We start from the raw sequence: 24,753 nt of genomic DNA, 5'->3' as shown, positions 1-24,753 counted from the left end.
TGCAGGTGCATTCATCTTTTTGAATTGTAGTTTTGTCTGGATATATGCCCTGGAATGGGATTGCTGGATCATATGGTAATTTGTCTTTTAGTTTTATGAGGAACGTCCCACAGTTTTATGAGGAACACTGTCTCCCACAGTGGTTGCATCAACTTACCTTCCCACCAACGATTGTAGGAAGGTTCCCCTTTCTCCACACCCTCTCTAGCATTTGCTATTTGTAGATTCTTTGATGATGGCCATTCTGACTGGTGTGAGGTGGTACCTCGTGGAGATTTTTATTTGCCTTTCTCTAATTATAGCAATGTTGAGCATTTTTCATATGCCTATTGGCCATCTATATTTCTTCTTTGGAGATATGTCTGTTTAGATCTTTGGCCTATTTTTCATTTGGGTTGTTTCTTTTTTTTATTTGTTTTCAATTTGTTTTTGTTTTTTTTTGAAGTTTAGAAATACTACCTGTAAAACTCCTAGCATCGTTCCTGGAGGATCACAGAAATTCAATACAAACTAGCTTTATGCCTTTTCCAGATGAAGGAAACTGCATATCCTGAGAGCCAAAAGCAGGAATCGCTGTAGACATAGAAAAGTTTAAGATACAGTGTGGGGAGTTAACACCAACAGATCAGTTTGGTTCAAGGATTGTGTGTATTTAGGAACAATGGGAGATATATTTAGAAAAATAGATTGAAACAAGATTGTGAAGGGCATTGTATTTCAAGGTAGAGAGCTTACCATATAGATAGGAAGGGGCCAATAAATATTTTTGAGTAAGGAAGTAGCCAAGTAGAGGTGACATCTTAAGAATAGAAACCCACTAGGATGATGTCAGCTGGCTTGGAAGAAAAGGAAATAGAAATAAGTTATCAAATCAGTCTATTATAATACTTAAAATATTAGAAAATAAGGATGAGAATTAGGGTATTAAATGTAGAAAAGTGATTTTAAAATAATGTACAAACATAAGAACTAGGACCTAGAAAAAAGTAATAGGTGCTTGATGAAAAGAGTCAGGCTCAAAGTCCTGCCTTCACTCTTTTTGTGAATTTAGTCATATACCCAATTTCCCCGAGCCTCAGTTAGTCCATCTGTAAAATAAGAATAATGATACCACTGATTTTGCTGTGCAGTTTTAGTGTGATGGGAGACTAAAGCATTTTAAATTGTGAATTGAGATTATGATAGAATGTATAAACAAGCTTTGACATAGAAAATAAGAACAACATATTTACAAAAAAGGACAACATATTTTCAGTAGAAAATAAGACTAACATTTTATTTGTCTAATTTGCTACAAAATCAAGTTTCCTTTAGACAACATATAATGGCATTTGAAAATTCATGATTAGTACTCAAGAGAGAGACTTATTTTATTTTGAAAATGGAGGGCATTTTAGAAGTATGGAAAAGAAATCTAGGCCTGGGATGACACCATAATGTGAGGTTTTTGAACATACATTTCTCCATCCCTGAGTTCAGATCATGATGACATCTTATTTAGACTGTGGTAATAGGCTTCTCCAGTGGCTCACTGGTAAAGAATCTGCCTGCCAATGCAGGAGACATGGGTTCAATCCCTGGGTCAGGAAGATTCTCTGAGGAAGGAAATGACTACCCACTCTTACATTTTTGCCTGGGAAATCCCATGGAAAGAGGAGCCTGGTGGGCTAAAAGTCCATGGGGTCATAAAAGACTTGGATGTGACTTAGTGATTGAGTATGAGCATGAATAGTTTTCCTAGTCTGCACTCTTGCCTCTCCTAGTTTCCACAATATGGTTAAATATATTCTCCTAAACTCACTTTGAAAATCTCCCCTGATATGGGGGACTTGACGTTTTTACTCTCTGCTGTGCGGGTCCATTGTAATCAGTTAGTCTCAGCTCTTACCACATTGCCATAAGTGCTTTGTTGTTCAAGGTAAAGTCTCCCAGGACTTTTCAGCCTTTCTCACAACAAGCTCTTTGCTTTTTCTCTGTGCACTAAAGATTTCTCTAAGTGAAATGTTATCATGAATCCCATATATGTCCAGGATATCAAAGTTGTACTCATTTTAAAATGGGAAATACAGTCTGTGTAAATTAGAAAATTTCTTTAAAGTAAGTGTAGATCTAGTTGTTAGGGTATTGGACTTATATTGCTATGTGTTGACTCAAGCAATTTGGGTCAGATGAAAAATAAGTGAGAATCAGGCTGTCCTTCCTCTTTCTTAGCTTTAAGAATAATGCAAATCCAAACATTTCCCATTAAGGGCAGTAATGGATAATTGACAGAGTATAGAAAAAGCTTTTTCAACTCACCATAGTATTAGCCTAGAATGGGCAGCTGACATTACTAAATAATCATTAACTTATTTTTATTTGATCTGAGGCCAATCCTTTTAAAGAGAGTTGCCTTAGTTTGAAGTGAGTGAAAACATTATTTGCACCATCCTACCTCCCCTCTGAGCTTCCTCTCTTCTTCTGTCTTTTGGTACATTCTTCCTTTAAAGCTCAGAGGCTGCCCAGCACTTCCTATTTTTCAAATGTCACATTTCCTTCAAAGCCACCCACTAAACAAAATGTCGTAATTCAGGCCTATTCTACCCTCTGAAGAGCAAGTTGTCAAAGCTATCTTGGTGAACAGTGCAGGGAAACAAAGAGTTGAGCAACTCAATGACCTTAGATCTTCTCATCTAAAAACGAAGGCATTAAAGTCTGTTGTCATAAGTGAATGAACTAACAACATGTGAGAAAACATTACAACAGTGCTTTGCATACGACAGTTAAAAAATTATATTTTTCTTGGTCCTGAGCCAAAAAGAGGTGTTGTGATAGCATTCACCTAAGTAACCAGTAATAATTATGTCTGTAGCATAATTTTTGATCCTGTGGGTAGCCTAATGGTCATGTTTATTAGGATTGTCAACAGATACTCCTGGGGATTCTCTGTGGGTGCCACCTACACCCTTCTCCAGGACTGATCCCCACTTACTAGAACGTTGCCGCCTGATAACAGTGCTCTCAGTTCTCCAAAAATTTCCCTCAGCTGAAAATAACTACCTCAGGTAAGAAAGGCAATGCCAAACAATGTTCAAGCTACCACACAACTGCATTCATTTCACACACTAGCAAAGTAATGCTTGAAATTCTCCAAGCTAGGCTTCAACAGCATATGAACCAAGAACTTCCAGATGTTCAAACTGGATTTAGAAAAGGCAGAGGAACCAGATATCAAATTGCAAAACATCCATTGGATCATAGAAAAAGCAACAGAATTCCAGAAAAACATCTACTTCTGCTATATTGACTACACTAAAGCCTTTGACTGTGTGGCTCACAACAAACTGTGGAAGATACTTCAAGAGATGGGAATACCACACCACATTACCTGCCTCCTGCAAAACCTATATGCAGGTCAAGAAGCAACAGTTAGAACTGGACTTGGAACAATGGACTGGTTCCAAATTGGGAAAGAAGTACATCAAGGCTGTATATTGTCACCCACCTTATTTAACTTATATGCAGAATACATCATGAGAAATGCTCAGCTAGATGAAGCACAAGCTGGAATTAGTATTGCAGGAAGAAACATCAATATGCAGGTGACACCACCCTGATGGCAGAAAGTGAAGAGGAACTAAAGAGCCTCTTGATGAAAGTGAAAGAGGAGAGTGAAAAAGCTGGCTTAAAACTTACCATTCAAAAAACTAAGATCATGGTATCTGGTCTCATCACTTCATGACAAATAGATGGGGAAACAATGCAAACAGCGACAGGCTTTATTTTCTTGGGCTCTAAAAATCACTGCAGATGGTGACTGCAGCCATGAAATTAAAAAACGCTTGCTCCTTGGAAGTAAAGTTATGACAAACCTAGACAGCATATTAAAAAGCAGAGGCATCACTTTGCTGACAAAGGTCCATATAGTCAAAGCTATGGCTTTTCCAGTAGTCGTGTATGGATACGAGAGTAGGACCATAAAGAAGGCTGAGCACTGAAGAACTGATTCTTTGAACTGCAGTATTGGAGAAGACTCTTGAGAGCCTCTTGGACTGCTAGGAGATCAAACCAGTTAATCTTAAAGGAAATTAGTCCTGAATATTCATTGGAAGGACTGATGCTGAAGAAGCTGAAGCTCCAATATTTTGGCCACCTGATGCAAAGAGCTGACTCATTGGAAAAGACCCTGATGAGCAGGAGGAGCAGGGGTTGACAGAGGACGAAATGGTTGGATGTCATCACCGACTCAATGGACATGAGTTTGAGCAAACTCCTAGAGATGGTGATGGACAGGGAAGCCTGGGGTGCTTCAGTCCATGAGGTCACAAAGAGTTGGACACAACTGAGCGACTGAATAACAACAACAACAGGTAAGTTCACAAGCCTCCAAGAGAACTGATCTGAATTCAGTGACTGATGCCTCAAATCAGCACAAATCCAAAGGACCTTCCTCTTTCCAGGGATCCCTATGGGGTTATCTGAGACTTTATTATTACTTCACTGCAGTCCAACTTCTCTCTCTGCCTAATTCTGCTATTTTCACTTCCCTTACCAATGGACTGGAATGGGTGAATTTAACTCAGATGACCATTATATCTACTACTGTGGGCAAGAATCCACTAGAAGAAATGGAGTAGCCATCATGGTCAACAAAAGAGTCCGAAATGCAGTACTTGGATGCAATCTCAAAAACGATAGAATGATCTCTGTTCGTTTCCAAGGCAAACCATTCAATATCATGGTAATCCAAGTCTATGCTCCGACCAGTAATGCTGAAGAAGCTGAAGTTGAACGGTTCTATGAAGACCTACAAGACCTTCTAGAACTAACACCCAAAAAAGATGTCCTTTTCATTATAGGGGACTGGAATGCAAAAGTAGGAAGTCAAGAAACACCTGGTATAACAGGCAAGTTTGGCCTTGGAGTACAGAATGAAGCAGGGCAAAGGCTAATAGAGTTTTGCCATGAGAACGCACTGGTAATAGCAAACACCCTATTCCAACAACACAAGAGAAGACTCTACACGTGGACATCACCAGATGGTCAACACCGAAATCAGATTGATTATATTCTTTGCAGCCAAATATGGAGAAGCTCTATACAGTCAGGAAAAACAAGACCAGGAGCAGACTGTGGCTCAGATCATGAACTGCTTATTGCCAAATTCAGACTTAAATTGAAGAAAGTACGGAAAACCACTAGTCCATTCAGGTATGACCTAGATCAAATCCCTTATGAGTATACAGTGGAAGTGACAAACAGATTTAAGGGACTAGACCTGATAGACAGAGTGCCTGATGAACTATGGACAGAGGTTCATGACATTGTACAGGAGACAGGGATCAAGAAAATCCCCATGGAAAAGAAATGCAAAAAAGCAAAATGGCTGTCTGAGGAGGCCTTACAGATAGCTGGGAAGAGAAGAGAAGTGAAAAGCAAAGGAAAAAAGGAAAGATATTCCCATCTGAATGCAGAGTTCCAAAGAATAGCAAGGAGAGATAAGAAAGCCTTCTTCAGCGATCAGTGCAAAGAAACAGAGGAAAACAACAGATTGGGAAAGACTAGAGATCTCTTCAAGAAAATTAGAGATACCAAAGGAACATTTCATGCAAAGATAGGCTCGATAAAGGACAGAAATAGTATGGACCTAACAGAAGCAGAAGATATTAAGAAGAGGTGGCAAGAATACACAGAAGAACTGTACAAAAAAGATCTTCACGACCCAGATAATCACGATGGTGTGATCACTCACCTAGAGCCAGACATCCTGGAATCTGAAGTCAAGTGGGCCTTAGAAAGCATCACTACGAACAAAGCTAGTGGAGGTGATGGAATTCCAGTTGAGCTATTTCAAATCCTCAAAGGTGATGCTGTGAAAGTGCTGCACTTGATATGCCAGCAAATCTGGAAAACTCAGCAGTGGCCACAGGACTAGAAAAAGTCAGTTTTCATTCCAATCCCAAAGAAAGGCAATGCCAAAGAATGCTCAAACTACCACACAATTGCACTCATCTCACATGCTAGTAAAGTAATGCTCAAAATTCTCCAAGCCAGGCTTCAGCAACACGTGAACCGTGAACTTCCAGATGGTCAAGCTGGTTTTAGAAAAGGCAGAGGAACCAGAGATCAAATTGCCAACATCCGCTGGATCATCGAAAAAGCAAGAGAGTTCCAGAAAAACATCTATTTCTGCTTTATTGACTATGCCAAAGCCTTTGACTGTGTGAATCACAATAAACTGTGGAAAATTCTGAAAGAGATGGGAATACCAGACCATCTGACCTGTCTCTTGAGAAACCTGTATGCAGGTCAGGAAGCAACAGTTAGAACTGGACATGGAACAACAGACTGGTTCCAAATAGGAAAAGGAGTACGTCAAGGCTGTATATTGTCACCCTGCTTGTTTAACTTCTATGCAGAGCACATCATGAGAAACGCTGGGCTGGAAGAAACACAAGCTGAACTCAAGATTGCCGGCAGAAATATCAATAACCTCAGATATGCGGATAACACCACCCTTATGGCAGAAAGTGAAAAAGAACTAAAGAGCCTCTTGATGAAGGTGAAAGAGGAGAATGAATGTTTTCCTCAGCTCTGTATAGTCTACTAAGTCATCAAAGACACTCCTCATTTCTGTTACAGTATTTTTGTCCTCTGGCACTTCTTTTTGGTTCTTAGAATATATATATCTCTGTATGTGTTGCTGCTGCTGCTGCTAAGTCGCTTCAGTCGTGTCTGACTCTATGCGACCCCATAGACACCAGCCCACCAGGCTCCACCATCCCTGGGATTCTCCAGGCAAGAGTACTGGAGTGGGTTGCCATTGCCTTACCCATCTGTTTTTGCATGCTTTCTACTTTATTACCTCAGGATCTTAATCATGTCTGCTTTCAGCTCCCAGTATGATAACATTCTTGTTATACTTGAGTCTGGTTTCTGATGCTTGCTCTCTCTCTTCAAATTGGGCTTGTTGCCTCTAAGTATGCCTTGTAATTTTACCAAGTAAAAGGAGCTGCTGTAATGGGCTTTTACTAATGTGATGATAAGGTGTGGTGTGGGAAGAGAAGCATTCTACATTCTTGAAGTTAGGTCCCAGTTTAGTGAGTCTGTGCTTCTGGACTGAACTTCACAAGTGCTTCTCAGTCGTCCCTCCTCCACCAGGTTGGAACAGGATGTCTCTAGCGGGCTGGAGTTGGGTGTTTCTCTTCTCCCACTTTAGTTAGGCTCTGATATATTCCCAGCAGATTAGGCTGTGGTTAAATGGTTTCTGGTAAGGACTTTCCTGGCGGCCCTCTGGTTAAGTTTCTGGACTTCCACTGCAGGGGCAAGGGCTCCATCATTGGTCAGGGGAACCCCACAAGTCATATAGCATAGCAAAAAAAAGGGGGGGTTCTGCTGAGGGAAGACTCTGTTGTTAAGAAGAATAGAGTACTCTGGCATGTTTCAAAATGGTTCCTTTTCCCTTCCCGCTGCCGGAAGCATGAGCAAATATTTTGCTGATCTTCACTGTGAGAGCCTGCTTGAACTCCAGGAGATAAAAGTTGTTAAACTATGGGAGCCCACCTCTGATCAAGTCCCTTTGGAATTTTAAACACTCAGACTTGTCCACATTGAGCCTCTGGCAATTTGTCAATTACAGTTCAGGATTTCTACCCTGGCTCTGGTTCCCACAGAGGTTTTTGCTCTGGTAAGTTGTGAGTCTCTGTATTTGTCTTTATGTCTCTACGATTTGGGGATGAGATAGCCATTTTCTCTGTGACCTTCCTTCTCTTAGGATTCTAAAAAGAGTTGTTGATTTTACAGTTTGTTCAGCTTTTTACTTGTTAGAATTCAGTGGTCACTTCCAAGCTCCCTACATTCAAACCAGAAACTGAAAGTTGAGTCTGCATTTTTAATTGAAATCTCTCTCAAACTTGTGACTCCTTTTCATTCATATTTCCTCTGCTTTTGTTTCTTATCTCTTCTCTGACTTATTGTAATAGCACAGTAATTGGTGCCATATTTTTCTCATGGTTCTTCTTCAGTGCATTTTAAATGTATTAGTATAGATCCATGTACAGAGTTTTAATATTCCATGAATTTAATATTCTATAAATTTCCCTAGGTCCCACAAGGACACACTTGTGACTTATAATAATTTTGAAGACAAGATTCTTAGGTTGTTTGTTCAAAGGATCTTTCACAAAATAAAATTATCCAAAAATATAAAACTTTTAAATGACTTTAGCTAGATTTCTTGAAGGATGATTATATTACCATAAACCAAAGTTATTTAAGTTGGTGTTACTCTTTCTGCTTTGCAGGGAATGAGCTGAAGATTGTTCCTTAAACCAGATCTTGCTACTAATTAGGGTAGGAGGTCATGAGGACTTGGATGTGTGGGATGGGTCTGGAAAGGGTGACAGCAAATTGGAGAAACTGGACAGAATAAATAAACTCGAAGCCCAAATGACAACTGTAAGTTTCCAGTTTAGTGAGGAGTTCCTAAGTTCATCTGTTCCTGAATATAAGTGACCTTATTTTCACTCTTCTTATCGTCTTCCTGCACCTGTAACATTCGGAGTATTCTTTGAGGACAATAGATACATGATTTTGCCTGGCATAACAATTATTCTGAGGAAATCATAGGTGGGAGATAAATTAACTGTAACAGGTGCAACATATATTACTGTAGGGAAGATGAACACACACGTTCACTCACTTACTAATTCACTCACTCACTCATTCACTCACTCATTGACTTAGGCTGCCAGATAAAGAGCCTGCTTGACTTGGCTACTCAGTACAGCATGCAGCGGTCAGTCTTCTGCAGTGTACAGGACCCTTCAAGATGCAGCTTCTCCTTGACCTCCCAGGCACTTTTCTTGTTACCACACCACACCCCTCGTCTAGTCATACTAAGCATCTCAACCTCCACAGATATGACCTTCTTTCTCTGGACTTCAGAGATTTTGCACAAATTTCTTCCTCTGTCTTGAATTTTCTTACTACTTTAAACTTCTCCAATTTGGATGGCTCCTCTAACCCTTCAAGTGTTAAATTTAATATCTTATCCTCTTAAAAATGAAAACCAAATATCTTCTATTCCAGTACATGAGGCCAGGTATTCTTCCTGCCACCCTTGGCTTCTCCAGCTCATGGTATTCAGCAACACATGAAACTTAATCATTCCATTTTTAATTCCTCAAATGCAGTTCCAAAATAACTAGGGGAGATGCTAAGTATTATTTAACTGTTCTAGTCTCAGATCTTGACATACTGCCTGATTGGTGGTAGGCATTCAAATTTTGTTGACAGAACAAGTGATTTCTGAGTTAGAATAACCCTTCTTTTGGCTACCTTGATAGAATAAAATTGTTCTGAATGTGGTTAGGTGTAGTTCTAAGGTATGGACATTTGGTGGGAAATTTTTTTTCTCTTAAAGGTATTTATATAATATTAAGTCTCTGCATCAATCAAAATAGAATAAGATATGTTGTGTGAACAAACAATGCCAAGATCTCAGAAACTTGGAATAACAATAATTTCATATAGTGTTTATACTACATGTGAGAAAAATTACATGGGGATGGTATTCATGGAATGAGGAAACCAGAATTCTAAGGACAGAGTACTGTGGAATTATTCAACAGTAAAATAAAGAAGAAATTTTTTTGCATTTAAGCTTTATTACATGAAAATAATTATTTCTATTGTATCAGTTTCTACTGCATTTATGCATACCTATGTGAGGAAATGGCAACCCACTCCATCCAGTGTTCTTGCCTGGAGAATCCCATGGAGAGAGGAGCCTGGTGGGCTGCCGTCTATGGGGTCGCACAGAGTCGGACATGACTGAAGCGACTTAGCAGCAGCAGCATGTGAGGAAAAATAAAGTTTCTAGTTGAGTCATAATATTTAAATATCCAAGCTAGCCAATTCACTAAATTTTCTTATAAAAGTGAGGCATCTGTAATTTGAAGATCACTATTTTTCTCTAAAAAAGTAATTAGTTTCTTTAAAGTTTTCCAATAATATTCCAGAATAAATACACATGAAAGGTATTCCCATTAGATACATGAATTAGCAAGAATGAGAAACTTTGTCACAGAAGACTTTAATGACAATTTGTGACTTGTTTGCATGTTACTATATTTTTTCAGATTTTATGGTTTAGATTAGTTCTAATCAAGTTCCAAAACCTTATTATGTTTATGATTTCTTTGATATACTTGGTTTTTAGTAATTATTCCAATTCTTTGGGGAATTTTTGTTTTCTAATTGAGGTGCTAACATTCTCTAGCTTATTTCCCACAGATGGAGAGAATGTCTTACTTTAAGAATTTTATATTTTATGTCTTTTGCTACTGAGAGAACAGATTATGACACTTTGTTAAATGATAATATGTATCACCTCCTGCTGCTGCTGCTGCTGCTAAGTCGCTTCAGTCGTGTCTGACTCTGTGCAACCCCATAGACGGCAGCCCACCAGGCTCCCCCGTCCCTGGGATTCTCCAGGCAAGAACACTGGAGTGGGTTGCCATTTCTTTCTCCAATGCATGAAAGTAAAAAGATATCACCTCCTACTGTTGCCCAATTTCTTCTAGCTTATTGCTTCCTTCTGTAGGCAATATTTTCAAGAAAGGACCAACTCTGTCCAAGCGTGGACTTGGTAGATTGATATATGTATGATCTAACTTGAGTGGTTTCAAATTCCCCCACCAATCAGGTCCAGCATCACACACCCCCACATTGGCCAGGCTTTTGAAAAGTAGCTATTCTGGCACATATATAATGGCAACTCAAACTGGTGTATTAACTCTTCTCTCTGTCATTTCCTGTTTTCACAGTTTATTTCTTGGAGTTTTAAGGAGCAATCTTAAATGGTGAGTTATTTTAGAAATGTAAATAATAAGGAAGGTAAGAAAGAGACTTCATCACAGGCCAGATGTGATCAGCACAGCTCAAAGCAATCATTTCCTTTCTTGTTCCATAAGAATTATTAAGAGGAGATCAGAAAGAGTTAAGGAAAACTATTTGTCTCCATGAGTTAGGAATACACTTTTTCTTCTGTGAAGGAGACTATGTAAATATATTATATATAAATATATATAAATAAATGTATATGTAAATTCATTTATGTATAGCACATATAATATATAAAATATATAAATTCATTTATATATGACATACATAATATATAAAATATATAAATATATATAAATAAATTCATATATAAATATATATATTTCTTAATTTTTATTTCACTTACTTATTTCAAAATCTTCCAGTACTTTCTCTAAGTTGAAAGGTAAGTGGTATGGAAGCCACCAAATTCTGTTTTATTCCAGTCTTGCTTGGGTAATTATATGTCCTCTGAAGTGGCTTGAGGACCTCCTGGGGAGAGTGATTCCATTTTTCCTTTTAATTTCAGTGGTACCTGAGATACCTAGACCTTCAATTAATCTCATTAGAATAATGAGTGAATAAATGAATTGATGGATGTACTTCAAAACATTATTCAATTATTGAAGAGATTTCTGGAATAAAAGTCTAGAAAGTCTATTCTTTAGAGTAGTTTTTAAAGTAGATTTAAAATTGATTTTCCAGTAAGCAGATAGTTCAAAATACTCAGGTGAATTCTCAAGATGGGTGTGAGTAATAAATAATGTGGGTCAAGTATCCCGCCGTGAAAGACACAATGTGCTTAACAAATGAGTTCACTTTTTAAAAAACATGTTTCCCAAGGAGCTTTTATTAAGTAAGCCACAATGTACCAACCATTAAGGACATGTAATCTGCTGTCCAGTTTCATCAAGCAAACCATATATCATTCCTTCAGTTCAGTTCAGTCGCTCTGTCGTGTCCAACTTTTTGTGACCCCATGGACTGCAGCACTCCAGGCCTCCCTGTCCATCACAAACTCCTGGAGTTTACTCAAACTCATGTCTATTGAGTCTGTAATGCCATCCAACCATCTCATCCTCTGTAGTCCCTTTCTCCTGCCTTCAATCTTTCCCATTATCAGGGTCTTTCAAATGAGTCAGTTCTTTGCATCAGGTGGCCAAAGTATTGGAGTTTCAGCTTCAACATCAGTCCTTCCAATGAATATTCAGGACTGATTTCCTTTAGGATGGACTGGTTGGGTCTCCTTGCAGTCCAAGGGATTCTCAAGAGTTTTTGCCAACACCATAGTTCAAAAGCATCAACTCTTTGGCACTGAGCTTTCTTTATGGTCCAACTCTCACATCCATATGTGACTACTGGAAAAACTATAGCTTTGACTAGCTGGACCTTTGTCAGCAAAGTGATGCCTCTGCTTTTTAATACACTGTCTAGGTTGGCCATAACCTTCCTGCCAACGAGTAAGCATCTTTTAATTTCATGGCTGCAGTCACCATCTGCAGTGATTTTGGAGCCCCAAAAAACAAAGTCTGTCACTGTTTCCCCATCTTTTTGCCATGAAGTGATGGGACCAGATGCCATGATCTTAGCTTTTTGAATGCTGAGCTTTAAGCCAACTTTTTCACTCTCATCTTTCATTTTCATTAAGAGGCTCTTTAGTTCTTCTTTGTTTTCTGCCATAAGTGTGGTGTCATCTGCAAAGGTAATTATTGGAGTAGACAATATCTCATTGAGATTAACTGCACTGTGTATGGAATACTGTTTATTATTATAAGGTTAATTGGTGCTTCATTTTGAAGAGAATCATAGTAGCCTGAGAATCTCATGACCTTTCCACTGAATGCACCTGGAATTTTTTATGTTATTTGATTTGTGTCTGCCTCTATTTTGTTTCTTAAGTATGACTTTATGTAGTATTAATTGTACTGGGCTAATCAACATTGGGGGTCTTAAACAAGGGTGAGATTGTCTTTGTAAACAAAGAATATTCATAAACATGCTTTTTAGTCTTTCTTCAAAAGGATAAAAAAAAACATTTTTATGAAAACTGGTATAAAAACTAGAAATTCCTTACTATGCAGACTAGTATCAGGCATATCTGAGAGAGAAACAAAGGAATCCCAGGAAAGAATATTAAGTGTTCAGAATTCAGATTTAGGACACCAAAAGAAACCAAAGCCTAACACAAATTTATCTTCAGTCAGTTATTCTCTCGTATTACACAACTTGTCATGGACAAATAGAAGTGAAAACATTTCCATTTTTGCTGTTATTTGTATGTTATGTTGAGCATGCATGCCAAATCATTTCAGTTGCATCCGATTCTTTGTAACCCCATGGACTGTAGATCACTGGGCTTCTCAATTCATGGGATTCTCCAGGCAAGAATACTGGTGTTAGTTGCCATGCCCTCTCCAGCGGATCTTCCCAACCCAGGGATCGAACCTGAGTCTGCTGCATTGGCAGGCAAGTTCTTTACCACTAGCACCTCCCGGGAAGCCCCTTTGCTAGTAATATAAGGAGTTTAGAAAGTTTAGCAAAGAAATTCGAGATGTTTATTTATATTCTTTAAAATACTCCTAGAAATAAATTTTCTGGCATTTTACTCTCTTGGAGGTAATTTAAGTGCTGAGGAGAAGACTAGGGGTCATGAGACTAATAAGAATCTCTAAAAGAATTTATCTCCTTGATTACATCTGCAGCTTGCCTATAGCCTGATTTTAAGGCTTTCTACCTGTTGACTCATCTTGAAAACCAGCCAAAAGGAATTTCTAGGCACAACATACAGAGTGAAAAGATTCATTCAGCTTTTTCTGCACTCCTGAGAAAGTATTTCCATGCAAAAATGTATTCTTGTTTCTTTTTGTTAAAAGTCTCATCTAGAAAAATATGGAGGTTTTGGTGGATTTAAAAAAAAAAATAGAGGATTTTAAATATTTGGAAACATTATGTTGTCCTGAGGCTCTAATCCTCATCAGTAATTCCCCTGCTGCACCTCCTCCTTTCTCCCCACAGACACCAGAAATTCACTGCTTCCTCTTCAATTTCCTGGAGAACAAACCGGAAGATCTTTCTGAGCAGGGAACATATTTTATTTATTCTTTTTATTTTTGTCTCTCCTAGAGTCCTTGAGTCTTAAAAGACCCTTAAAACTTATTTATTGATTTTCTGACTTCTTTTCTGACTAAATGTCTACATACATGAAAGAATTAGCAGCAAATAATCATAGTTATTAATACAGATACTTTTACATTTGCCCCCTTCATTCTTCCAAGTTATTTTAAGAGGACAGTCACTAATTAGCTTATTCTTCATTATAGTTTACATCTTAAAATAATTCTTAACAGTGTTTTGATTTATAGCCTACTTACTTGTTATTTTAAAGGCCTCAAATTTAAAAAGAAAAAAACCATAAAACTAGTATACCTTTATAAATATTTGAAACCAACATTGTTTTCTTTTTCTTGTTTTCTCTCCTTTGCTTTGTATTTTGGAAACATCAAGCCCAAAGAAAGCACAGTTTGTTCAAGTAAAGGAGGTATATCTCAGAGGGATTATAGTCTGCTTTCCTATGGTTCTTTATCCTTTCCTATAAGGCTTTCAAGAAGTAACATCAAGAATATGTTGTCCTTAATGACAACTGGGCAAGCACTTTATTTTCTCTGTTGTCTCATAACAGTTCTATGACTCTGATAATAAGAAATTAAAGAAGTGAAAATATACCTGTCAGAAGTACAATAATAAAAAAGTGAAAAAAAGTAATAAAAAAATGGAGCTCTTACTATAAAGACAGCAAAATCAAAATAGAGTATTATGAAGTAGGACATTAATAAATTGTTGACATAAAAATCTGCGAAAAGCTTGGGAGTTTATGAAATCTGGGTGAAAACAGAAACTTGAAATTTTATGGCAAGTGATACGTAGAGATTATATATTAAAAAAATTTTATGTCATGAATTAGAGACCTGGATATTTTTCTCAAAGAAATTCAGCCGGTTCAGGGCCAGGACAAAATTAAACTGAGGTTTTTCTAGCTGAAGTCTTAAAAAAATTTATTCATAATATAAATTAAAAAAAATGTATATATATAAATTATATATATATTCTTTATTTAAATAAATAATATATATTTATATTATTTTTATATTTATATATTAAGTTTATATTTATTTAAATAATATAAATATATATAAATATAAACTTAAAAATTATTCATAATATAAACTCTGAGAACAGAATTTTGCCTTCTTCATTGTGGTGTCCCTAGGGTCAAAAACAATGCCGGTCCATATTAGGCATTCAACTATTTGTGGGATACATGAATGTGTACTGGATACATTGATTTATTAAGACAATTTTTGAAGCGTCTTTGTTTCTAAGCTTCTGTGTTAATAATAAGGTCCAAATATAGAAGCCCTAAAATATTTGATATTTTCTTAAGTACTCATGAACTTTTGGTAAATGAATTGGATTGTAAGTAACAACTGACATTGGAACATCTTTCACCTATAAAAACAGCAACTCCATGTTTCCACTGAAAAATCACTGATATTAATTTTAAAATGTATCATTCTAAGACTATTAAAAGTAATAATGGTATGTAATGTTGGAAAAATAACATATCAACTATGTTGATGATCTCTGATAATGGCAAAAAGGTTACTTTAATCTGATTGAACTGGATGATTTAGCAAGAATCATCCTGGAAGCTTGTTAAAAATGTATATTTTTGAATCTCCTACCAGTTGAAATACTAGACAAGAGAAATCAAGTCTAAACTCCTGGGCCTGGCGTTTGAGTCTTTTTGCATCAGGTTGTGGCTTTGGTGTGGTGCTCATTCCATCCCCTTCACTCTCAGTCACACATATATTTGTGTCTGCTCTACCTAAAATGCTGAATCTGTCAAATTATGTTTCTCAGCCACTTCCTGATAGATTTACTTCGTTGTTTGTTACCTGTCTCCCTCAGTAGCCAGTAAAATGCCCAGTGGCAGGATCATTCACCAGCATTTACTAAGACTCCGGTAAATTTTTCTGGTGAATTGAATATGATCAATACATATTTGTAATATTAAGAGTTGAATGGCATGTGTACACATTCCTATAGTATAAACGTAATGACATAAATATGAAATACAGCTGTATCTTCTATGCAATGGGACTGCTGTGGGTGGGTTTATTATTTCTCCTGGGTCTGGGGAGTAGTTTCAGGAATGGGTTCATTAAATTGATGGCAAGTCAGGGTTGAGTTTGATTGAAGGGATTTTCTCCATAGGCAAGGACGGACTGGGAATCTTGGTTCTCTCTCTCTCTTTCTCTGGACTGCACTCCTTTTCTTGCTCTCCCTCAAAATGGCACACGTCATAAGTATTTTTTCATTACTTTCGCACCTGTTGTTTATTACTATCTACTCCTTATCATAGTTTGAGAACTCATGTTTATCTTTAATTAGTAGTTGCGCCTTTTGTTTAACTTGTTTATTTTTATATTATGAATGTTTTTCATAGTGAATTCCTATCAGTTTTCTGTAATTCTTTTGGTATTTGTGCTCAGTGTAAAAGGGAGTTGGCTTTTTGGAAGAATTCCAGAAACTTTGACCTATGATTTACAACATTTACTTAATGACACAAAAGAAAACAAACAAAAGAACATTTTTGAACATCCCCAGAGACTTTCCCCATTAACATCCAATTTTAGATTGTTTCAGTTCCTGCTATTGGTGGTCTTAGAAGCTGCCAGTTCATACAATGCCTTCAAATTTACATGAGAAGGCAATGAGAATATATGGGAACAAAGTTCTGTTTTTCATATTCTCCATTTTAACCTTTCCCTTTAAAATTAAGCCAGCATGAGAGGAAATAAACACTTTTTGTCTCCATTGTATGATGGGAATGATATCCTCTTCCATTTCCCCAATGATAATCAGCTTCCAGATGGCTGCCTTAACTTGCAAATTTTAAATCAAGTTGACTGCAAAGAGCAATTTGGCATATATTTTTACCAAGTGGAGGTCAACTGTTTTTAAGATGGAGCTAAAGGGCCAAATAGTAACCCAAAACTGTTCAGAGGACTTATCACTCAAATTTGGAGTAAAATAGCTTGTGTTAAGGGCTTCCCTGGTGGCTCAGTTATAAAAAATCTGCCTGTCAGTGCAGGAGACATGGATTCAATCCCTGGGTTGGGAAGATCCTCTGGAGAAGGAAACGGCAACTCCCTCTGGTATTCTTGCCTGGGAAATCTCATAGACAGAGTAGCCTGGTGGGCTACAATCCATGGGGTTGCAAAGAGTCAGACACGACTTAGTGACTAAACAACAAAGGAATTGTCCCATAAGGTCAATACTTAAATGTTGAGAAAATTGAAATTTTGGAGTTTATGTAACTAACTGGCCCAATTTTATAAGGAAGTAGAGAAGTCAAAATCTGGAATTCCAATGTCCAAGTTTGTAAGCTGCCTCTCCTGAAGTGATCCAGTATTCCCCACCCCACACAGAGTCTTCCACTGTGTAGAATATGAATGAGGGAGGCTGGGCCTTAGCACATGTGTGCAGTTATAGAGATGGCTATCATGCTGAAAGAAGAAGCACTTGCCTGAATTATGCTCTATGCATGGGATCTTTCATTCCATTTTGTGTTTACTGGATGCTACTCCTTGATGCAAGTCCTATTATTGTCTTAGGTTTGTTGCTTTCTAGCTCTCCTACCCATTCTCCCTATGGCTCCATCTTTCATCTCCATGCTAAGAAGGGGAAGTTTACTCTGGTTTAAAGAAAAGCCCTCCAATCTTTCCTAGCGCAAACCAGAAAGTTTTTCCCCTGTAGCTTCTCAGTAGTCAGTAGGCATGGCACAGTTCAGTTCAGTTCGGTCGCTCAGTCGTGTCCAACTCTTTGCGACCCCATGAATCGCAGCATGGCACAACACCTGTCAATTTAAGTCCCAAGAGACTTTCTTAATTTTAGTTTGCAGTTTTTAAGGCTGGCTAGAAGTACCTCAAATTGCTCTTAAATGGTTAAGATAGGCTCTCTTAAGCGACTGTGAGAATTTGTATTGAAAAAGTGAAACACCAATGCATTGCATTTTTTTGGTGAACATGGTGCTAGAATCAAACAACGTGTTTGCTGTTGAGGAAGGAAATCTTTTCTCCCTGTAAAAAAAAAAAAAAAGGAGGGGTGGCAGAAAAGAATTTCATTTCACTTCTTTGTTTTTCAATTTATTTTTTAATTGGAGGAAAATTGCTTTATAATGTTGTTGGTTTCTGCTGTACAATAAATGCGAATCAGCCATAATTACACATACATCCCTTCTCTCCTGAGCCTTCCTCTCCTCCCCCATCCCACCCCTCTAGGTCATCACAGAGTAACAGGCTTGGCTCCCTGTATTATGTAGTAACTTCTCACCAGCCATCTGTTTTACACATGATAGTGTATATATGTTGATGCTTTTTTCTCCATTCATACCACTCTCTCCTTCCTCCACTTTGTCTGACATAAAAGAATTTCATTTCACTTCTTAATGTATCACGTGAGCTTTGTAAAAGTAAAACCAGATGGAAAGAAATAGATGTTTTAGGCAAAAATGCATAAATCAGGAAGAAATTTGGGGGAAAAACTACTTTGAGATTTCATTATCATCTTTGCTATTATACATATACCTGCTTATCTAGGTCAGAAGACTGTTGTGCCTCTTTAATTAATGTCTTATAAACATGTTATTACTAGGATAAAAATCAAGAGGAAAAGTCACCCTTTGACTTCCTGCCTTTCAGTCAGGAATATAGGCAGAGCTTCCGCTACTGTTCCTGTCTCTGTGTTAGCCTTCATCCTAATGACCCAGAGGTAACTCTTCCTGATAATAAGTTTTTCCAGCAAGAATAAATCAATTTTAATGTCTCCAGCGTTTCTGTGGAAATTGGGGCTACTTATAATGATGTTTCTCAAGATAGTACTCTAAAATGTTTACTTATGGGTTTATGCTTTAATGATGCTAACTAATTTATCAGGACATAGAACTTATGATGTATAACATTTCCAGAAATTCACACTGCTCCATAATAAAGTAAGGATTCTGATTTTCTTGCTTTTACTATTTCTGGGCCACCAATCTTAAATGAAAGTAGCTTACGCAGCATATCTAACTTGGGAATAACTGACAGAGTCAAATGATCTATTGACAATGACCAAACATTTAGTGTGAATTAAGATATTTGAGAACTAACTTAGGAATGCTTTACATGCATACTGAGAAACTGGAATTTTCTAACAACTTTCAGATGCTCATCTCTCAATGGTAACATTTATTTATGAGACTAAATATATTCTTATACACTTAGTAATTCACTTAAGGAAATGGCAACCCACTCCAGTATCCTTGCCTGGAAAATCCCATGGATTGAGGAGCCTGGTAGGCTACAGTCCATGAGGTCACAAAGAGTCGGACACGACTGAGCGACTTCATTTTCACTTTGATGAATCTCTTCTATTTAGCCAATTTCCACATCTTTAATAAACATTTCCTATTTTGCTCAGTTTACCATATGTTATGACCTTTAATTCTTTTCCTATGACTCAGCATCTTATGACATACACAAGTTTAAATGTGTGATATGTGTGGATATGAAGTGTGAGGATAGATAAGTATTGGTTTTACGCGGGTGAAACTCAGGTGCAAGTCTTAATAGTTACCTCTTGAATATAAAAAATGATCTGGTAGGGAATGATCCTAATAATCATAATTCTTTCAAACATCTGGAACATTGTCAATAATTTATGGGGAATTTTAATTTTCTTTTCCAAATTTTTCACTAGTTTATCATGTTGAAAATACAATGCTTTATCGTTGCTTTTGCTGTTGTCTATTTTATTTTTTTTTCACTAATTTTTAGGAAGCCAATCCTACTCACCAAATACATGTACATGGGTATCTCTCTTCTTAAGTCAATTAAAGTATGCCAGATATTAGGTGCTATGGACGGAATGTGTCCTCCCCAAATTCAATATGTTGAAGCATTAATTCCCATTGTGATGGTATTTAGCAATGGGACTTTGGAGAGGTAATTAGGTTTAGAAGAGGTCATCAGGGCAGAGCCCTATGATGGGATTAGTACACTTATAAGAAGATAGAGGAACCAGAGCTTGTTTCTCTGCAAGAAAGGAGCTTCTATAAACAGGAAGGGAGTCCCTACCAAGAGCCCAACCATGCTGATCTTGACTTCCAGCCTCCAGGACCATGAGAAATAACTGTTGTTTTAACCACTCAGTTTATGGTATTTTTTATAGAATCATCAACTAAGATATTAGGGTTTATCACCTGAATGTTCTTTTTTTGAGTTGTTTATGTTGTATGCACAGATAAGTAAGGTGTGTACTAGGCCCACATGGAGCTTACAATCTAGAGCAGAAATCACAATACGTACACCAGCTGCTGTGATATAAGCTGAAAATTAGGAGACAGTATGAGAGTCACATCCCATCTGCCATATAAAGAAGAAAGGAAAAAGAAATAGTATTTCCATCTTGAGGAGTTGTTTTACCCTTGAGGAACAAGTTAGATTTCTTTAACAAATTTTCAATATTTATTATCAAAATTTCAAAAATATGGAATTGAGAAAGAATAGTATAATAAAACCTGTATACCTAATCCCTTAGATTCAACTATTATTAACATTTTGCCATATTTGCTTTTAAAAATTAGATTTTGATGTTGGAACGGCAAGATAGACATTTCATTTAAAAGATACAATGAAGGAAGGCACTGGAGTGGAGGCATTCAGAGACGGCTTAGGACAAGGCATAATAGGATAGGAGACAAGAGAGAAACCAAGATTGTCATATAACATGTCTGGATCATATGAACATCAAGTTCAAGAACACGTCTATGTAAAGGGATGATGGGGCTAGAAGGGCACTTTTTTCGTGTGTAATGCATTATGTTGTGTGTTCTCATCTGTATTATTTCATATAAGATGTTCTGAAGTTTTTCTATAGATAACAAGTTTTGTTTTTTTTTTTTCTTCAGAGGTGCTATTTAGAAAGAATTCTTGGCATGCTGGGTTGAATGGATTTCAGGGAAGATAGAATGAAAGCATGGAGGTCAGTTTAGCGGACTAGGTATGAGAGCCACGTGAGTGCTAATGGAATAAAGCTGAGCAAAGGACAAGGAGCACATTTGCCAATACAATTTTAGTTAACTTTCAAAGATACGGCAACTGACTGTGTGGTTCATGAAGGGAAGGAGGAGGGAAAATGAAAAAGGGGATAATAATAATAAGCTAGTATTCAAGGAAAACTTACTCTGTGTCAAGCACAATGCTAAATAGTTTACTTAAGTTATTTTTCATGTGACTTTCAAAGTCAAATGCCATTGGTTTTCCTCTTCTTAAAAAGAAGAAGTTGAGGCAGAAAGAAGTTAGAACACGTATGGATAAAAAGAATTTGTAACTAGAAGACTATCTTGGAAGTCCAGACCTGTAGTTTGATTCTCTACAGGCCCCTCTGTCCTTGGAATCCTCCAGGCAAGAATACTGGAGTGGGTTGCCATTCCCTTCTCCAGGGGATCTTCCTGACCCAGGGATTGAATCCGGGTTTCCTGTATTGCAGGTGAATTCTTTAATACCTAAGCCACTGGTGAAACAATTATACTTAAAAAAAAAAAAGTATAGGCATTTATACACTGAGGCACTTACTACTTTAGCACAATAGGAAAAAAGAATGTGGCAGTGTAACAGAAATAAAAATCAGTATGTTTGTATTTGGCAGGACAAGATTATGCTTTTCACATGGGAAAAATTCCAGCGTAATCATCATTCAGACAAGTTTATTCTCTCTCTCATTTCTCAGTGGCAGGGATCCAGGCTACTTCTATCTCATTATTGTTTGGTTTGTTTCCGGTCTCATGATGTGAACCATCAATCCTTCAGAATTCCCGCTGAAGCTTCAGCCATGGCCCCTGCCTTCCATCTATCCGGGGGAAGGGGTGGAAGAGGAGCACGAGTTTATTCCTTAATGACATTTCTTGGAAACTGAACTTAGCATTCCACCTACTTCTTCCTGGTCAGAAGTTTGTCACATTTCAGTCCCCATTCGCAAGAGAAGCTGGAAACTATTGTTTATTCGAGGTAACCAGGTAACCAGATAAAACTGGAGGAAAACTGTGGAAGAGAGCAGGCATGACAGCCAGAGTTTCTGCTTCAGCATCCAAACCAAACTCACTCTCATTCGCCATGGTTAGTTTCTCCTCTTGTCACCCTTCACTAAAACGCAAATTCTCTCCTGGAGTTTGTTAAAATTCATGTCCATTGAGTCGGTGATGCTATCTAACTATCAAATCCTCTGCTACTTCCTTCTCCTTCTGTCTTCAATCTTTCCCAGCACCAGGGTCTCAATAAGTCAGTGCTTCAGATCAAGTGGCCAAAGTATTGGAGTTTCAGCTTCAATATCAGTCCTTCCAATGAATATTCAGGGTTAATTTCCTTTAGGATTGACTGATTTGATTTCTTTGCAGTCCAAGGGACTCTGAAGAGTCTTATCCAGCACCACCAATTCAAAAGCATCAATTCCTCGGTGTGCAGCCTTTTTTGTGGTCCAGCTCTCACATCTGTACATGACTACTGGTAAAACCATAGCTTTGACTAAATAGACTTTTGGCAGCAAAGTGTCTCTGTTTTTTTAATATGCTGTCTAGGGTTTTTTGTGGGTTTTTTTGTTTTTTTTTTTAATTGCTTTCCTTCCAAGGAATAAGTGTCATTTAATTTCATGGCTGTGGTCACCCTCTGCAGTGATTTTGGAGCCCAAGAAAAGAAAATCTGTCAGTGCTTCCACTTTTTCCCTTTCTATTTCCCATGAAGTGATGGGACCAGATGCCATGATCTTAGTTTTAGAATGTTGAGTTTCAAGACAGCTTTTTCGCTATCCTCTTTGACCCTCATCCAGAGGTTTTTTAGTTCCTCTTCACTTTCTGCCATTACAGTAGTATCATTTGCATATCTGAAGTTGTTGATATTTCTCCTGGCAGTCTTGATTCCAACTTGAATTCACCAAGCCCAACATTTCAAAGATGTACTCTGCATATAAGTTAAATAAGCAAAGTGGCAATATATAACTTTCTCATACCCCTTTTTCAATTTTGAACCAGTTCATAGTTCCATGTCCGGTTCTAAATGTTGTTTCTTGACCTGCATATAGGTTTCTCAGGAGACAGGTAAGGTTGTCTGGTACTCCCATCTCTTTAAGCATTTTTCACAGTTTGTTGTGATCCACACAGTCAAAAGCTTTCGATAGTCAGTGAAGCACAAATAAATATTTTTCTGAAATTCCCTTGCTTTGTCCATGATCCCACAGATGTTGGGAGTTTGATCTCTGTTCCTTTGCCTTACCTAAACCCAGCTTGTACATCTGGAATTTGTGGGTTCACATACCGCTGAAGACTAACTTGAAGGATTTTGAGCATAACCTTACAAGCATGTGGCTTCCCTGGTGGCTCAGATGGTAAAGAATCTGCATTCAATGCCAGAGACCTGGGTTTGATCCCTGGGTTGGGAAGATCCCCTGGAGAAGGGAATGGATACCCACTCCAGTATTCTTGCCTGGAGAGTTACACAGATAGAGAAGCTGGGTGGGCTGTAGTCCATGGGGTCACAAAGAGTTGACTCACACTGAGTGACTAACACTCTACTAGCATGTGAAATGAGCACAATTGTATGGTAGTTTGAACAGTCTGGCTTTTCCTTCTTTGGGATTGGAATGAAAACTAACCTTTTCCAGTACTGTGGCCACTGCTGAGTTTTCCAAATTTACTGACATATTAAGTGCAGCACTTTAACAGCATCATCTTTTAGGATTTTAAATAGCTCAGGTGGAATTCCGTTACTTCCCCTAGCTTTGTTCATAGTAATGCTTCCCAAAACCCAGTTAAATTCACACTCCAGGATGTCTGTCTCTAGGTAAGTGACCACACCATCTTGGTTATCCAGGTTATTAAGCTCCGTGAGCTCCATACGCTGTTTATGTATTTGGGAGATTAATTCTGTTCCCATTGCTTCATTTGCAAATATTTTTTCCCATTCTGAGGGTTGTCATTTTGTCTTCCTTCTGTTTTCCTTTACAGTGCAAAAGCTTGTAATATGAAATTCTGTTTATTTTGTTTTTATTTTCATTATTCTAGGAGGTGGGTCAGAAAAAATCTTGCTTTGGTTTATGTCACAGTGTTTTTCCTGTTTTCCTCTGAGTTGTATATTGTCCAGTCTTACCTTTAGGTCTTTAATCCACTTTGAGTTTATTTTTGTGTATGCTGTTGTTGTTTTTGTTCAGCAGCTAAGTCCTGTCTGACTCTGGGACCCCATGGATTGCAGCATGCCAGGTTCCCCTGTCCTTCATTATCTCCCGGAGTTTGCTCAAATTCATGTCCATTGAGTCAGTGATACTATCTAAGCATCTCATCCTCTGTTTCCCTTCTCCTTCTGACTTTAGTCTTTTCCAGCATCAGTTTCTTTTCCAATGAGTCAGTTCTTTGCATCAAGTAGCCAAAGTACTGAAGCTTCAGTGGCATCAGTCCTTCCAATGAATATTCAGGGTTGATTTCTCTTAGGATGGACTGGTTGGATCTCCTTGCTGTCCAAGGGACTCTCAAGAGTCTTCTCCAGCACCACAGTTCAAAAGCATCAATTCTTCAGTACTCAGCCCTCTTTATGGTCCAACTCTCACATTTATACATGACTACTGGAAAAACCATAGCTTTGACTAGATAGACCTTTGTCAGCAAAGTGAAGTCTCTGCTTTTTAATACACTGTCTAGGTTTGTCATGGCTCTCCTTCCAAGGAAGGAAGACTTCTTTTAACTTCATGGTCTCAGTTACTGTCTGCAGTGATTTTGGAGCCCAAGAAAAGAAAATCTATCAG

At 37.7% G+C, this 24,753-nt stretch overlaps 1 protein-coding gene across 14 annotated transcripts in view; it reads left to right on the top strand.

Moving 5' to 3' along the window:
• Positions 1-24,753, top strand: part of LOC145524092 (platelet glycoprotein 4) — a 210,929-nt gene that overhangs the window by 43,489 nt on the left and 142,687 nt on the right. Inside the window, exon 2 of one of the 14 annotated variants that reach the window (XM_081535641.1) lies at positions 10,809-10,844. The exons of the other annotated variants lie outside the window; for them this stretch is intronic. The gene's annotated coding sequence lies outside the window, so the exon portion shown is untranslated. The remainder of the gene's footprint in view (positions 1-10,808; positions 10,845-24,753) is intronic. 14 annotated transcript variants of the gene reach the window in all.

This window comes from Giraffa tippelskirchi, chromosome 10 (assembly GCF_054371585.1).
Source record: "Giraffa tippelskirchi isolate mGirTip1 chromosome 10, T2T-mGirTip1v1.2.pri, whole genome shotgun sequence".
NCBI classification, from domain to species: domain Eukaryota; kingdom Metazoa; phylum Chordata; class Mammalia; order Artiodactyla; family Giraffidae; genus Giraffa; species Giraffa tippelskirchi.
This window is presented reverse-complemented; position numbering and strand designations above follow the sequence as displayed.